This window comes from Myotis myotis, unplaced genomic scaffold (assembly GCF_014108235.1).
Source record: "Myotis myotis isolate mMyoMyo1 unplaced genomic scaffold, mMyoMyo1.p scaffold_m19_p_9, whole genome shotgun sequence".
In the NCBI taxonomy this organism is placed as follows: domain Eukaryota; kingdom Metazoa; phylum Chordata; class Mammalia; order Chiroptera; family Vespertilionidae; genus Myotis; species Myotis myotis.
This window is the reverse complement of record NW_023416401.1, coordinates 30079103-30093634: the sequence shown is the minus strand read 5'-3', so window position 1 is coordinate 30093634 and position 14532 is coordinate 30079103. Positions and strand designations below refer to the sequence as shown.

Sequence of the window (14532 nt, the reverse complement as noted above, 5' to 3'; positions counted from 1 at the left end):
GGCTCAAATAAATGAGTACTTGCTTTGGAGTGCTGCTTGGCACATAGTAAGTGCTATGTGTTAGCTATTATTATTGTTATCATTTGGGTTACGTGTCCCTGCTGTATGCTCCTAGAGGACCCCATACACTTATTCATTTGTTCATTCACCTGCTCTGTGCTGAGCACTCTGCCGGGTACTGCACTAAGTCACATCAGTCTCACTGTGTCACTAGCTAGTGCTCAGGACATGAACTGGAGATGTCAGGGACAAGGACAGTTCCTGGTTTTCTTTGTATCCCCTGTCCCCTCATAGTGAGTGGCACATAGTAAGTGCTCAGCTCTAAACACTAACATAAATGAGAATTCGCTTCATGTTTCCAAAGGCGACCTGGTACCAGAGAGCTGTGATTCTTGTGTTTAAAGCATATATGTGCTGGACTAGTCTTAAAGTGCCAGAGATTAAACAGAGTCTAGTTATATAGCTCTGGCGTAGTTTTGGATTAACTTGGATGTTTCCAGTGCTTGCCTTAGCCTATGCTCTAATCCACTAACTAACACCCTCGCATGTGCTATGACTTTATCTCATTCTGAGGAAATGAATGCTTTTGAGAAAGCCAGGAATCTGAAGGTCTTAGTATTAACTGGACACATCCGAGAATGTGTAGGCAAGACAAAGAGAAGCTCCAGAGATGACAGTGTGGCCCTTCGTCCAGAGTCAGGCCGTCCAGGAAATGCGTGTGGTGGCAGGGACCACTGTCTGACAGTTTTCAGGAATAACGATCAGTGCCGTTGAGTAATGTCTGAACCACACACACCGACTGTGGATGCCACATGTGTGCCATATACTGTTTGTGGACAAAAATGCACAGTGTTTGCAGATCTGATGTCCGTGTGGTTCGCATATCTCAAGGGGCAGTTACAGTTTTTAAGGACTCAAGACCTGGGAATAGAATAGTGGTGTCTATCTGAGTTAAAACATCTGAGCCTCATTTTTTAGGATCTACCCAGAAATAGGATGACTTGTGAAGGATATTCAGCCTTACAACTTTTGGATGAAATCAAGAAATGTACTATATTTGAAAAGCAGAATAAAATATTTTTCTGATTCACCGCATTGAATATTTTAAATATTAAAATACTTACTATGATTTATATAGAATATGTGTATATGTCACCTGACATGCAGAGGGCCTAGCGTAGATCACCTCCACGACTCCTTCAAGAGCTTCCCCTCGCTGATGTGTCAGTTATGTGAATAGCCTTGTTGGTAGGGAAGACAGTTTGGGGTGCCGGCAGCTGACTACCGGCAGAACACATGCACCAGGAGTGGAACACTGTTTCCAGAACTCTCCAGTGCCAGGACTCTACTCTCCTTTCATCTGGCTCTCTCAGGGAGCAGGGAGGCCAGGGAGGACATGAGGGAGTCGGGCCAGGTTCATAGTGGTAGACCAATGGCATCTTCACAATTCTGTCTTTAGGAAGAGTCTTCTCATAACACTTGAGTTTTTCCCAAAAGGTAAAATTAGAATTCTTTCTTAACATATGGTATCCAGAGTTCCTGAGGGACTTCTGGAGATTTTATAAAGAATGCCAACTATCCTAGAAATTGTATTCTGGTACCAGAGCCTCTGTTAGCATAGGTTGGTTGGCTTTGCCATTCTCATGAGCCCTGAGAGCACCGTCAACCCCTACCGCCTCTCCTACAGGGTGTGGATGGATCCGGAACAGCCCGCCAGCACAGGTGGGAAGACAGCAAGCAGCACCTGTCCTGTGTGGGACTGGGCCCTGCCCTCAGCCCAGAAGGGCCGCAGTATGATTTTACACACAGGTGCACACAAGCACTTGCATGCTGGGCACCATTTGTTAAAGTCATTATTGAGTAGCAGTCACTTTGGTTCAAAACCAGAGACCTGGATTCCATTCTCATTTCCTACGTGTGATGTGCAAAAGACACAAACTGTCAGAGGCCCAGGTTTGCTCATTTAGTCCAAATGAGGAGTTTGGATTAAACCAAAGTTTCAGAAGATGCTTTGATGTGCAAATGAGTCACCTGGGGGTTTTGTTCAAAGGCAGGCTCTAGTTTAGTAGGGCTGGGCACAGGCCCCTGCCTTTCTAACCAGCTCCTGGGTGACAGTGCTGCTGCTGGTCCGTGCACCACCCTTGGAGCAGCAAGGGTTATATGTGTTCTTCATTTTATCCTCCTAATCACCTTATGATGTGGGTATTCTTAGCCTCATTTTAAAGATGAGAAAACAGGGGTTTAGCTCAAGCTGACATAGTCAGATAGCAGGACTAGAGCCCAAACTTGGATCCAACTGGCCCCTGAATGTAGCCACTATAAAAATTTTATACTGCCTTTCATTTTCTTCTGGGACTTGGAAGAGTGGCTGCAGTTTTAAAAGGTGGATAACCCACGTATTAGGAGCAACTTAGCCATTATGAAAATCTATATTGCCATAAATACAGAATAACATGTAATTCTTTTTTCCATTAGAGGAAAAAATACTGTAGCAGCATGGATAATGCATAAGGTAAACTTCAAAGTCTGTTGTTAATTCAGGATTATTGTTGCATATTAGGAACCTATTTCAAGGCTATTTGATTTAAACTAATTTATTTAATACACTTTTAATTCACGTTCTCTTGCTAGCTCCATCGTGTCTCATATTTTATATTTGCTGACATTTGTACAAAATGATGGGGAATCGAGTACTGCGGTTGGATCACGTGCAGAGCATTCAGGTTTCTACATAAGAACCTCTCTGTGTTAAAATCTTTAAGCACCAAGAATACATTATAAAATTATTCTATGCTGTAGGCTAATGTCCACAAATATCAAACAAACTATTACTGTGTTTTGAGTATGCAGGAGCACAAAGTTTGTGTTCTTTTAAAATCCTCGTGACTTTAAGCATAGCAGCCTTACTTAAAATATACTGTTGTGTTTTCTAAAGGCCAAATTCCAGGGCTTAATTTTTATGTGGAAAATTTCATCTCAGAGCAGAATTTTATAGCACAGTCATAAACCTCAAAGAATGAGAATTTGTAATGGACAGGGCCATCAATTCTTAACAGGAGTCACATTAACAGGCATAAGAGACATATAAAACGGCTCTGAGAGCCTCTGGCAACACGTGAAGATACAGGGTCTTTAACATGGATTTGCAAGTTAGTTCCTAAAAGGAATCAGGCAATCAGGCTAACATTATCCAAATAAGTTCATATAAATCAGCTAACATCCGCTGGTTAGCTTCAGGTAATTTGAGTTTGTTGGCTGTCAGATAATTAATTCTGAGTTCACGGCCCACTGAGCAGAGTGATGGGTGGGTGGGTAGGCGCTTCTGAGTCAGACTGCCCAGGGTTCTGACTCCCAGCCGCCTCTTAGCAGCCACATGACTTTGGACAAAACATCCTCTCTGAGACTCAGCTCCCTCCCTATAAAGTGGGAATAAGAATGCCCTAACCGGTTTGGCTCAGTGGGTAGAGCGTCGGCCTGGGGAGTCAGGGGTGCCAGGTTCGATTCTGGTCAAGGGCATGTACTACCTTGGTTGCAGGCACATACCCAGTGGGGAGTGTGCAGGAGGCAGCTGATATATGTTTCTCTCTCATCGATGTTTCTAACTCTCCCTCTCCCTTCCTCTCTGTAAAAAAATCAATAAAATATTAAAAAAGAAAAAAGAAAATGTGTTTCTCAGGATTGTATGAAGATAAAGGATACTATGGTACTCGAAAGTGCCTAGAACGGAACAGTAGATCTTTGTAAATGTTTTTACATGCTAATTTTATGCTGTGTAACCATTGTAAAGGTATTCAAACTCTCCAAATGGTCTGTTTCTGTAGAAAAACTCTGTTTTGACTGGGATACTGTTGAAGGTGGGAGAATGGGGTGGGTGGGTGGACAGCAGGGCATGACTGAGAAGCCCACGGTAATTCAGTCAGAGGACTGGGCCAGGCTAGATGCTAACCCAGGTTGTATGTGACAGAGAAAGATTCCGGTAGAGCAGAGCACCCCTTTGTCACCCAGAGATTTTTTTCGGAAGCTAATGAGCTCTGAGTAGCCCAAGAGCTAACATCCCTGCCCTGTGCTGCCTCTCTTGGCCACTCAGGACACAGGCGCTTCCAGCCACCTCAGCTTGTCATAGTCAGATCTGGGCTGGAAGCCAATCCTTAGAGCTGGTTCAGTTCCTTAAATAAGCTACTTTCTACAGATGGAACCTAAGACGAGTTCAACTCTACAGTAAATGCTTGTCTGTCGGATTACATGGAAGGTCTAATATATTTCCTCCTGAAGACTGTGACACTTAGTAAATATTTATCAGATGAAGTAATGAACTGAGACCTTTATATAGGAAACCTGGAAGATGTTGGGAGAGTGAGCCTGTGAAGGCAGAGGCTCTTGAGGTCCTTGTTGCTATCAACAGACCCTTGTGCAAATATCTGTCTTAGTTACCCTCCCTTGCACCTTTCCCCAGGCCTCTGCTGTACACAGGGAAACCTCGCACAGCTTGGGGACATTTATTAACTACACCAAACTTACATTAGTAAAATCAGCCATCAGAGTACTCCTTTTAAAGATGCATATTTAAAGACAAGGAGGAGAGATTCCTTGAATGCACATGTTTTTTTACACTTTCCTACTTGCACGTTTTTGTTCAGTAGACTTATTTCTTCTCACGCCCTTCTGCTGTGCATGCTGCCATTTTCCCTGAATTAGGGGGACAGAAATATTGGCACTTATTTAAAAGGCCCCCGTGATCCACATATCCTCGTGACCAGCTAGAATAAGATGTTTAGGGGGGTGGGAGAAGGTGGAAGAGGGTGTCGGGGGGAAACAGGGTGACGGACAAGAGACTTGACTTGAGGTGGTGAACACACAATACAGTGTACAGATGATGTGTGTGGAATTGTGCACCTGAAACCTGTATAATTTTGTTAACCAGTGTCATCTCAATAAATTCAATAGAAAGGGGAAAAAATAGTATGTTTGTCATGAGTTTCTTCCCAAAGCATTCTCCTCAGGCTGGTGCTTAAAAGGGAATAGGAACGAAATTAAAACCACCACTTGGTGACTTAGCCCCACAGCCCTTCGGTGAATGCGGGGAAATGGTGTAGTGCCGAGTTAACCAAGCGGCAGGCAGACACGCATGACACACAGCCCCGTGGCTCTGATGGACACTCACCTCCGCCCCGAGAACAGCACAGCACATGCCAGCCAGCCTGCTGCGAGGTGTGGGCAGTGTTTTGAAAAGAAGGTGTCATCCATAAAGTCAAAGACTTTTAAAGTGACTTTTAAAAACAGATTAAACGCTGAGCATGATTAAGCAGAATGAACAAGGAGCTTAATTAAGACCAATTTCCCATAACCCAAATGCCCAGTTGATGAGGATGCTAGCCAAACAAAATAAATGTGTAAGGCAGAGTGGAATACCCTGCAGCCATTAAAAATGAAAAATATCTTGATTTTTTAATCCATGAAATTTGCATTTTAAATAATAGTCCCCAAAGAGGACTATTTGCCACCATGTGAAAATGCTAATATGTCTATTAGCAAATGACAGAACAGATTTTCAAGTCCCGTATGTTGACAAAATCTCAAATTTTCAATGATAGACCCGCATGACAGTCATATGCAATCTTGTGAATACCCCTCTCAAAGGACCTGATTCCAGAGTGATCTTATCACCACGACTAACCTGCCCAGAAACTGCCATTTCCTCACGGCGAGGACCCAGGGCTGCAGGACCGGGGAGAGCCCAGGAGGCCCAGCTCGCCGCAGGAGCGGCTCTCCATGCTTCCTGAGGCCAGCTGTCCTCGGAGGAGGGTTCCCTGAGCTGGGTGACCAAGCCCCAGCCCAGTCGCGGGAGCCTGGCCCTCTTCATTCACCCAGTTACGTGACTCTGAGCAGAAGTCTGGGAAAAGCATAACATAAGAGAGGGGAGTTACATTTTAAATATGGGAATGGCTCCAGAAAAATCAGGCTGTCTTGATTGTCATATGCAAATGTATACAACTGTTAATTTTCCTGCTGAAATTCCCATGTCTTTTATCCACATGAAATCTTGGGGAAATCTTCTTGGTGATTCTTTTGTTCCTTTCCTGCCCCCTTCCCCCCACCTCACCCCAGTCATTAGAACATGAGAGAGTGGTGTCTTCTCGCCAACCTGAGGACCAGAGGTGACATCAGGCCCAGCCGCTCTCCTTGGCCCCAGGTGACAGACAGCAGGGACCAGCTGCTGACGTAACTATTCTTGTTTCTAATGCTGGCAGTAACCAACAGTTTAGTTTTGCTTTGACAACTCCTCCTACAGCCAAAACTATTGTTATGGTCCACATCATTGCTATTTACCCTAAATAAGGAAAAACAAAGGCTATTCTGGTCACAGAGCAGTGCTTGTGGCTGGGGTTATTTGCAATATTCCCGTGGCAAGCTGCCCTTTTCTCTGAGGCCACAGCAGGACCTTTTCGGTACAGTGTGGTGACAGACACCGAGCCTTCTCTGAAGTCTCTGCACACAGCCCAGGGCATCAGAATGCGCTGGAGATGTTTTATGCACACATGAACCGAACTGGTTAGACCTCGGGGGAAAAGAGGCTGAGCTTGCACAAAATGAACCAGGAAAAAGCGCCCTCCTGAGATACGGCTCTGCTTTAGTGTTTGAATTGCCTTTTCTCATTACCTGAGATTGTTTTTCTGCAATTTCTGAACCTTGTAAACTAAAATTGCACAGGAAGATTGAGAGTCCTGACTGTAGAGGATTCTCTGGGGAATATTTCTACTACCATGCATGGAGACATAATGATGACGAGAGAGAGAGAGAGAGAGAGAGAGAGAGAGAGAGAGAGAGAGAGAGAGAGAGAGAGAGAGAGAGAGAGAAGCAGGGGGAGAGAAACTGTGAGTGTTTCCTGCTGTGGCTGTGGCTTTGCCAGTTGCCAGTGCAGAGCCTAGCTGCAGGAGCCACGCACGCTGCTCCCATCAGTTAGAGACTCTGGGGAGAGGAGGACCCAGAGGACAGCCCACAGCTTGGCTCCTGCCGTGAGGGACACGGCGTGCGCTCTGAGCCCGGACGTGCTCCTGAGGCTGGATTCACAGCAGAAAAGCATGAGTGGCTAAGCGTCCCTGCCTGTTTACACATGCTGCTGCATGCTGCCTCGGTAAGCTCCCCCCCTCCCCCCCCCCATTTCTTCAACTCTGAAAGCCTCTAGCAGAAATCATGGGGAGAAATATTGGATTGAGATTTGTAGATTTCCCCTTTCTCTCTTGTCTGGTTTGATATTTGCCTGTTAAAAAGATTACTGGACGTAATTGAACCAGAAGATGATCTGTCTAGCAGCATTCCACTCATCTGTGTGTGTAACATGTCCCGTCTGAGGCCACGCACAAGAAATGCAAACCAATAATTGCTGTGTGTGGCTGTTTAAAACCCTGGGTGTTCAGATGCTCTCAGGAGTTCAGACCCTGGACTTGTTATCTGCTCTGTGACACCAGCGGCTTCCTGCCGCAGAGCTCCCGGTTTCTGTGGATGGCAGTTGATAATTGGTAGCCACAGTCTGCGGTCAGAGCCACAGCATTTGAGTCTAGCACCTGGGCTGGGCCCCGCTGATACAGTAGAAAGACACACACACACACACATCTCACTGGCTATAACTGCACCTCTGAGCTGCCTGGAGAGGAGATTGCCTGAGGCTGAAGGGATGCTTTGAACTGGGGGGGCAGCATCACGGTTGGACTCCCCCTTGCAAAGGACTCGATTATGTCCAGAGACCACCTGAGCAACAGCACACTGAAGGAGGCCCCGTTTAAAGACCTGTTCTTGAAAAGAGGTACACTTCCAAAGGCCAGCTGTGGGTGCTGCCTGCTCTCAGGGCTGGTTGTGGTTGTTCTTGGAGTTTAGGCTGAGGATAGAATTGAGAAAAGAAGTTTGTGTCTCCCTAAGTGGTGGTGGGGGTCGGGGTGGGGGTGGGTCTGTCAGCTCTGAGAACATTTCGGGGCTCGACTCTCTTTAGGAAGATGTATTTTGGGCTTTTTCATTTTTTTCCTCCTCTATAATCATTTTGTTTATGTTGGAGATGTTGTGCATAAATACATAGGTTTGTTGCTTTGGAGTTTGGGGTTCTCAAATGCTCTGTGAGTGAGGTTGAGACCTCCCCTGGATATTGTTACTCACTCGTGAGTGCTTTGTTTTCACCCTGAGTCACTAAAAACAGCATTTTAAAGAAAAGATGCATTCCTCAGGATGTGGGTGGTTCCCTGGGTAGTTTCTCAGGCACCAGGGCAGTAACAGTTGATGTTAGGAAAGACCTGTGACTCTGAGAGGGAGACAGACAGGCTGACTGCTGGCCAGGGAGCACTCACAACCCACTGCTCTCAACTGTGAACAAGACAGTTACTGGTGCAGCTGTTATTTTCTGAGACACTTTTCTAATTTAATAATGTGGGGCTGGGTGAGGGTGGACTTCAAATGAATTATATAGAGGGAATTATGGTTTTACCCAGGTATCTCTTCCCATTTATAGCCTGGCAGAGGGATAGACTTTTCAAAGGTCCTAATTGCTCTTGCTGCTCTGCTGTGTTTTCAGAAAATCCTGCCAGTTATCTTTGGAACATATTTAGCTAAATTTCTTTGTGAAGAGATCACGAAACTCTAGATTCTGAAATGCATAGTGGGAAGTTGTGTTGGATGAGTGCTTAGACCTCAGTAAATTAAAAAGATGTTGTTCTAGCCAGATGGACTCACAGTATCTGCATTCTGGGGATTAAATGGTCAATCTGATTGTCTCTCACTACTACCTGCTTGCCAGTGCCATCAAAGGCACCTGGCCTCGGACCAGAGTCCGGCAAATGTGCCGGGGCCATACCTTGCCCTCCGAGGGCCCTGTGCCATTTATGCTCTGCTTTCATCTCTCCCCTACAGATCATAGGAACATCCCCACTTTCATTATCATGAATAACGTTCATTATAAATATGTGACTGTCAGAAGGATTCTATACACAGGTCACTTGTAGCAGACCCAGGCTCTTTCCAGGGACAGTTCACCCCGCCTAGAGGAAGCAGCAATCGTTGAATAATTGTTACAGAATATGAAAACTTTAGCAAAACTTTTCTACTAAAGTCATCAATAAATGTTTAGTGGAATATGGTTCTGCGCTAGACACCGTTCAAATATGACTTGGTCCTTGGGGCCCCTTCCTTCAGGGATTTCTTCCTCAGTTACCTGTAACGAGCACCGGCCTGTGCCAGGTGCCTGCTACCTGCTGAGGATGCTACAGAACAGGATGCTGTCCCAGGGCTCACTCCATGGGGGAGGAAGACCGGAAAATTGGGCACCAACAAGACAGTGATAAATGCTGTGCCAGGGTTCAAATGCATGCAGGGGAGCCCCCCAGGGGTAGAGAGCCCATCAGCAAGGAGTTAGGAGAGACGTTCTAAGGAAGCTAGCGCCGGGAGTGACCCAAATCTGGGTACTTCCAAATCTGGGTGGCTCTTTTCCCCTCCTGTTGTTCTGCTTGTTGTAGGATAGATCAGAGTAGCCAACCCACCCTGAGGAAAAGAAAGTTCAGAATACAGGGTGGGGCAAAAGGAGGCTTATTTTACAGTTGCTCATGTAGAAAATAATACAATAATTAATAAGTAATAATACAAGAGTAAACTCTGTTTCACGTACTCACAACCGTAAACCTACTTTTGCCCCACCCTGCATATAATATAATCGTTACGATTACAGCTCTTACTCTTTTGCCTTCTGACCTTCAAGCTGTGAAGTTATTCTTACAGCACAGGCTGAATTCCCCGCCCCCCCTCAACCAATGAGTGCGAATTTTCATTCAACCATTAAAGTCTCCGAGAGTATTTTTATACTAACAGTTCACAAACTTGAGACAATTATAGTCTATGTGGATCCCAACTCCTGCCCCCACCCATCTTCCTGCCCCCACCGCCCAGTCTCTGAGGATTCGGGAAAGAATCCACTAGCCTTTAGGAACGTTCAGCACTTTAAAAAGTGTCACAGAGCCGTAAATAAAGAGTAAGACACCCCCAGGCTGTCATCTTCTCACCACACCCATCTCTGCCCAGGAAGACAGAGAGGAAGGCAATGCAGGCTTCCATTCACTGTGCCTGAGCCACGGTGGGGGCCTAGGAGAGCTCTGGAGAGAGGGGCTGCCTGGATGGTGCGCTAGCCCTGGCAGCTGGTCTACCCCCCCCTCCCCCGGAGTGGTCTCAGTGTTCCCAGGATATGCTGGGACTTGGGGGGAGTGAGGGGCAGTACCTCATGGGGACGGCCAGGGTGGGAGATGAACCCCTAGGGTGCTGTGCAGGGATTGCGGAGAGCAGTCAGCGCTGTCATCGTATTCTGCATTGCAACTTTTCTGATGCTGCCAGGTGTTTGCTTGGCTTGGTGGAAGGAGCGGGCTGTTGGGAGGCCCAGAACCTCCCCTGTTATAGGGTCAGAAAGGGCATAACTTATGTATCTGAAACTTAAAAATAATCACACGTTTAGAAAGTAGGACTTCTGTGAGGGATGCTTTATTCATGGAGGAAAGACCACATGGAAGATGGTGTTAACCAGACCACAAATAGAAATGAGTGTTATATTAGGAACCTAAGGTGGTAGAACCACACTTCCCCCAAAGTTCTTTAAAAATAGTACAGACACTCATGCCTCTCGTATGAGTCAGTGCAGCTCTTCGTTGAACCAGGGAATCGACCCACGGGCCTCACACAGCCCCCGGTTTCTGTAATTCTCCGCTGCGCATCTTGGAACCTCTCGGAGATGTTTCTATAAAAACACAGAGATGCCATCATCACTGTTGTCACTGTCACCGGTTTACGGTAATTATGTAAGGTGGTGTGATGCCTTCCTGTACACTTAAGGATAGATTTATTATAAAATTTCTGGTGTTTGGGTGGCACTGACTCATCCATTGCAGCGTCAGGAGCTGTATAGCCCCCTGAGAAGAGGGAGAGTGTGAAAATTTGACTTGGGCCTCAATTTCTCTCCTTGCCTGCTTTTTGATGTTCTTCTGTTGATATCAGTAGCTATTGAAATCAAGGAAAACTGACTCAGTGGGCTGTGGTCAGAATCCCTATTGGATATATGACATTTTGGAAATCCCAAAGTATCCCTGTTATTCTCTCAGAACTCTACCATTCCTATAAATTTTTTTAAACTTTATTAAGTTCATTGAAATTCATTCTCCTCTTAGCCTCCCCTTTCCATCCCATCCCCTAAAACCAAAGCTGGAATAGGGTCTTGAAGGGAGAGGTTATCGGCATTTTTCCTTTCTGTGCACCATTGCACATAGCCTCTGAAGGGCCAGATGTAGGCAGACCAGGGGGAGGAAGGGCAGCAAGGCCCAAGTGTAGTGGACAGACTGCAGCTCCACAGGGTGGGGTGCCTGGGTTCTCCAGAGCAGTAGCGTGCATGCACCTGTCTGATAATATGCCTCTCAGGGCCTTGTCCAGAGAATTCCCTGTGGGGTGGGTAACAGGCCTCACTGCACCTTCTGCTGCCCTGTGCACAGCCTTGCACCCTGGGCCTTCAAGCCTGGAGCACATGGAAGAGAAATGGGTACAAGCTGGGAGGGTATGTGTGTGTGTGGGGGGGGGGGCATGTGTACGGGAATGTGTGGCCAGGAGCTGCCACCTTGAAGGGATGGTGGTTTCAGCAGGAAGTGGAGAGGGTTTGGCCCGCCTGAGTCTTGACTGTGTATAGGGCGCTGCTGGTGAGGTCCCTGGAGCCCTGGACATGTCTGTGGTTGAGATCAGAAACACAGAAATCTTGAAACTAGAGACTCTGAACAACAGGTGTGCTGAATTTCATCTGATACATTCAGAGGTGGGAATGCAGGGTTGTTGGGGGTTTTTTTTAAATATAAAATTTCTTTTACTTGTCCTATGAAAGTTATTTTCTTGAGAAGATGTAAAATTAGGCCTTTGGCAACATGGTCGTGTTGGGCGCTGGCAAAACACTTTGGGGTCCTGACTGCCTCTGAGCAGTCTCCATGTAGGGGTGGGGGACTTGGAGGGAAGGTTCAGGAATGGCGAAAGGAGAGACAAGGATCACCGATCACAGTTATTGCAAAATGTAAAGACAGAGGGGAGGAGGGCAGCTGGGTTTGTGGGTCTGCAGCTCCCTCCCCCATCTGCCCTTCCCATCTGCCATCCAGGCTGCGGATATCCTGTGGTGCTATGGTCTTGACTGAATTTGCTCTTTGTGATGCATTTTTCAGTAGAATCTTCCTGTTTGGAGTGAAAGAGGGTGTGGGAGGACAGGCATGGGGGTTGCTTGTATTCCCTTCGTGAGCTTGAGTAAGGTCTTGAAGGGAGAGGGTATTAGTAGCACAAGACTCTGGGGTCCAGAAGTCATCATGCTTGCTTCCTAGAACCCTCTCTCTGTTTGCACGAATTCTCACTTTAAGAACCCTCTGACCCCTCTTGGGGGAGTATTTGTAGCCCCAAAGAGAGTAAAAGCTTCGTTTTTCCAGTTGTTCGTGTTCAGGAAAAGTCTTGTCTTCATTGACTGATGTGGCCCAAAGTTCAAAGCAAAGGTCTGCTGCTCATTGGATGGGGGCTGCAAGGCTCTAGTGGGGCTCCGTGCCCGGGAGCTTCACAGTGTCGCATGGGTCCCCGACGTTGGGGCTTCAGGGAGTGCCACAGGTGACCTTGACATAGAACCAGGGGTCAGATTGCAGCTGCTGCTTCTGTGCCTGATGAGGACGTGGTTGTTAGGACAGTGGCCTGTGGGACCTGGGCCAGTCCTGCAGGAAGAGCTGCTTCTCACGCTGGCCCAAGGGCTATAGTAGCTCAGGCTCTGATGGGGCTTCTGTCACCCAGAGTGGCCAGCTGGGCTTCACTGCTTGCCTCAGTGAGTGGCGCCCTGAAGACCCAGTTCCGCCAAGCTCTGCCCTCGCCCTGCCCCAGGCAAGTTCAGCGCTTCAAATGCCTGTGAACCCCTAGGGTCACTGTGTGTCCTCTGTCATAATGCACCTGCTGTGGCCATACTCATGCATGAAAACTCAGGACAGTGACCCTGGAGCTATTTCAACCACATCTCAAATCCTGGCATCTGCAATGTCCCCAAGAAAGCCAGGCTGCTAATGTTTGTACTGGAGTGCCTGCTGTCAGTTGGGCTAGACCACCAGTTCTCCAAGTATGGCTGAAGATCCAGGGGCTCCCCCAAACCCTCCCAGTGAGGCCAGATCTTCTTCATATACTTTAACTAAAACAACATGTCACAACACATTGAGAGTGAAGCAGAGAGGAGAATCCAGCTCTCTTCTGTTCAGACAGATATTAAAGAGATGTGCAGAAATATAATGAAATGCCATTCTTGCCCTGGCTGGTGCGGCTTGGTTGGGCATCATCCTGTGTACCAAAAACTTGCCAATTCCATTCTGGTCAGGGTATATGCCTGGGTTGCAGGCTCCATCCTCGGTAGGGGGCATGCAGGAGGCAGACAATGGTTGTATCGCTCTCACATGGATGTTTCTCTCTCTCTCTCTCTCTCTCTCTCTCTCTCTCTCTCTCTCTCCCTCTCTCTCTCTCTCTCTTCCTCCTTCCTTCTGTCCCTCCCTTCTTCTCTTTCTAAAAATCAATTTTTAAGATCTTTAAGAAAAAACAAAAGGAATGCCACTCTTATCACTAATTTTTTTGTTTTGAAAAATAGTTATTTTATCAAGTGATATATGTTAGCATATAGTGAGTGTATTTTTAATGAATAAATATTTAAAATTTTCCATTTTAATTTCAAGTACGGGAAATATCGATAGACATCATCACACAAACAAAGCTCTTTGGGAATAATCAGTCACTTTTAAGAGAATGGAGGGATCCTGAGACCAAAGTACTTGTGAACTCTAGTCTAAGCAGATCAAGAGGGTGGAGCCAAGGAAGGAAGTGCAGCAAGTTTGGACACATTGGGGGGTAGGTTGGGCCTTCCAGGTGCCAGCACCTCCCAGCAGGCATGGCATGTTGCCAAGAAGCTGGTAAAGTGCAGCCCAAGAGCAAGATGTCCCCTGGGAAAGAAAGATGGTGGGACTATACACTGTTTCCCACAACTGAGAACTTTCTTGCTTTATCCTTGCTTTCAGTGAACTTTTTAGTATGACATTAGATCAGAAGATTCATGCCTTTCAAACAGTATTAAATGTGCTATCTGCTGGCTCAGATGAAAACAAATCAAATCCAGAGTGAATAAAACATAAAAATGCTAACTGCAAAAAACTTAGAAGAAAAATATTTTAAGAATATTAGAGACGACCTTTCTAATCAAACAGGAAGTGTAGAAGCCATAGAGGAAAGAGAGACAGTAGTTGATGACATAAAAATTTATATTTCCTATAGAGAAACTCATAGCAAAATTTAAAGAAGTGAAGGCTAGGAGAAAATATTAGCACTACATGTAACAGACAAAGATTTATAGCCATAATATGTAAAGACTGCTTACAAACAAATGAGAAAACTGTAAGCTAATGTGATTATGAAAAAGAAAAATATAAATTACCAATATATTATATTTATAAAATATTATATTTACAAAATATTATATTTACA

The 14532-nt window shown here is 46.0% G+C and overlaps 1 protein-coding gene across 10 annotated transcripts in view; it reads left to right on the top strand.

The window, feature by feature from the left end:
- Positions 1-14532, top strand: part of LDLRAD4 (low density lipoprotein receptor class A domain containing 4) — a 335343-nt gene that overhangs the window by 294455 nt on the left and 26356 nt on the right. Inside the window, exon 1 of one of the 10 annotated variants that reach the window (XM_036321971.1) lies at positions 6902-7132. The exons of the other annotated variants lie outside the window; for them this stretch is intronic. The gene's annotated coding sequence lies outside the window, so the exon portion shown is untranslated. Of the gene's footprint in view, positions 1-6901; positions 7133-14532 lie in introns of those variants that run through there. 10 annotated transcript variants of the gene reach the window in all.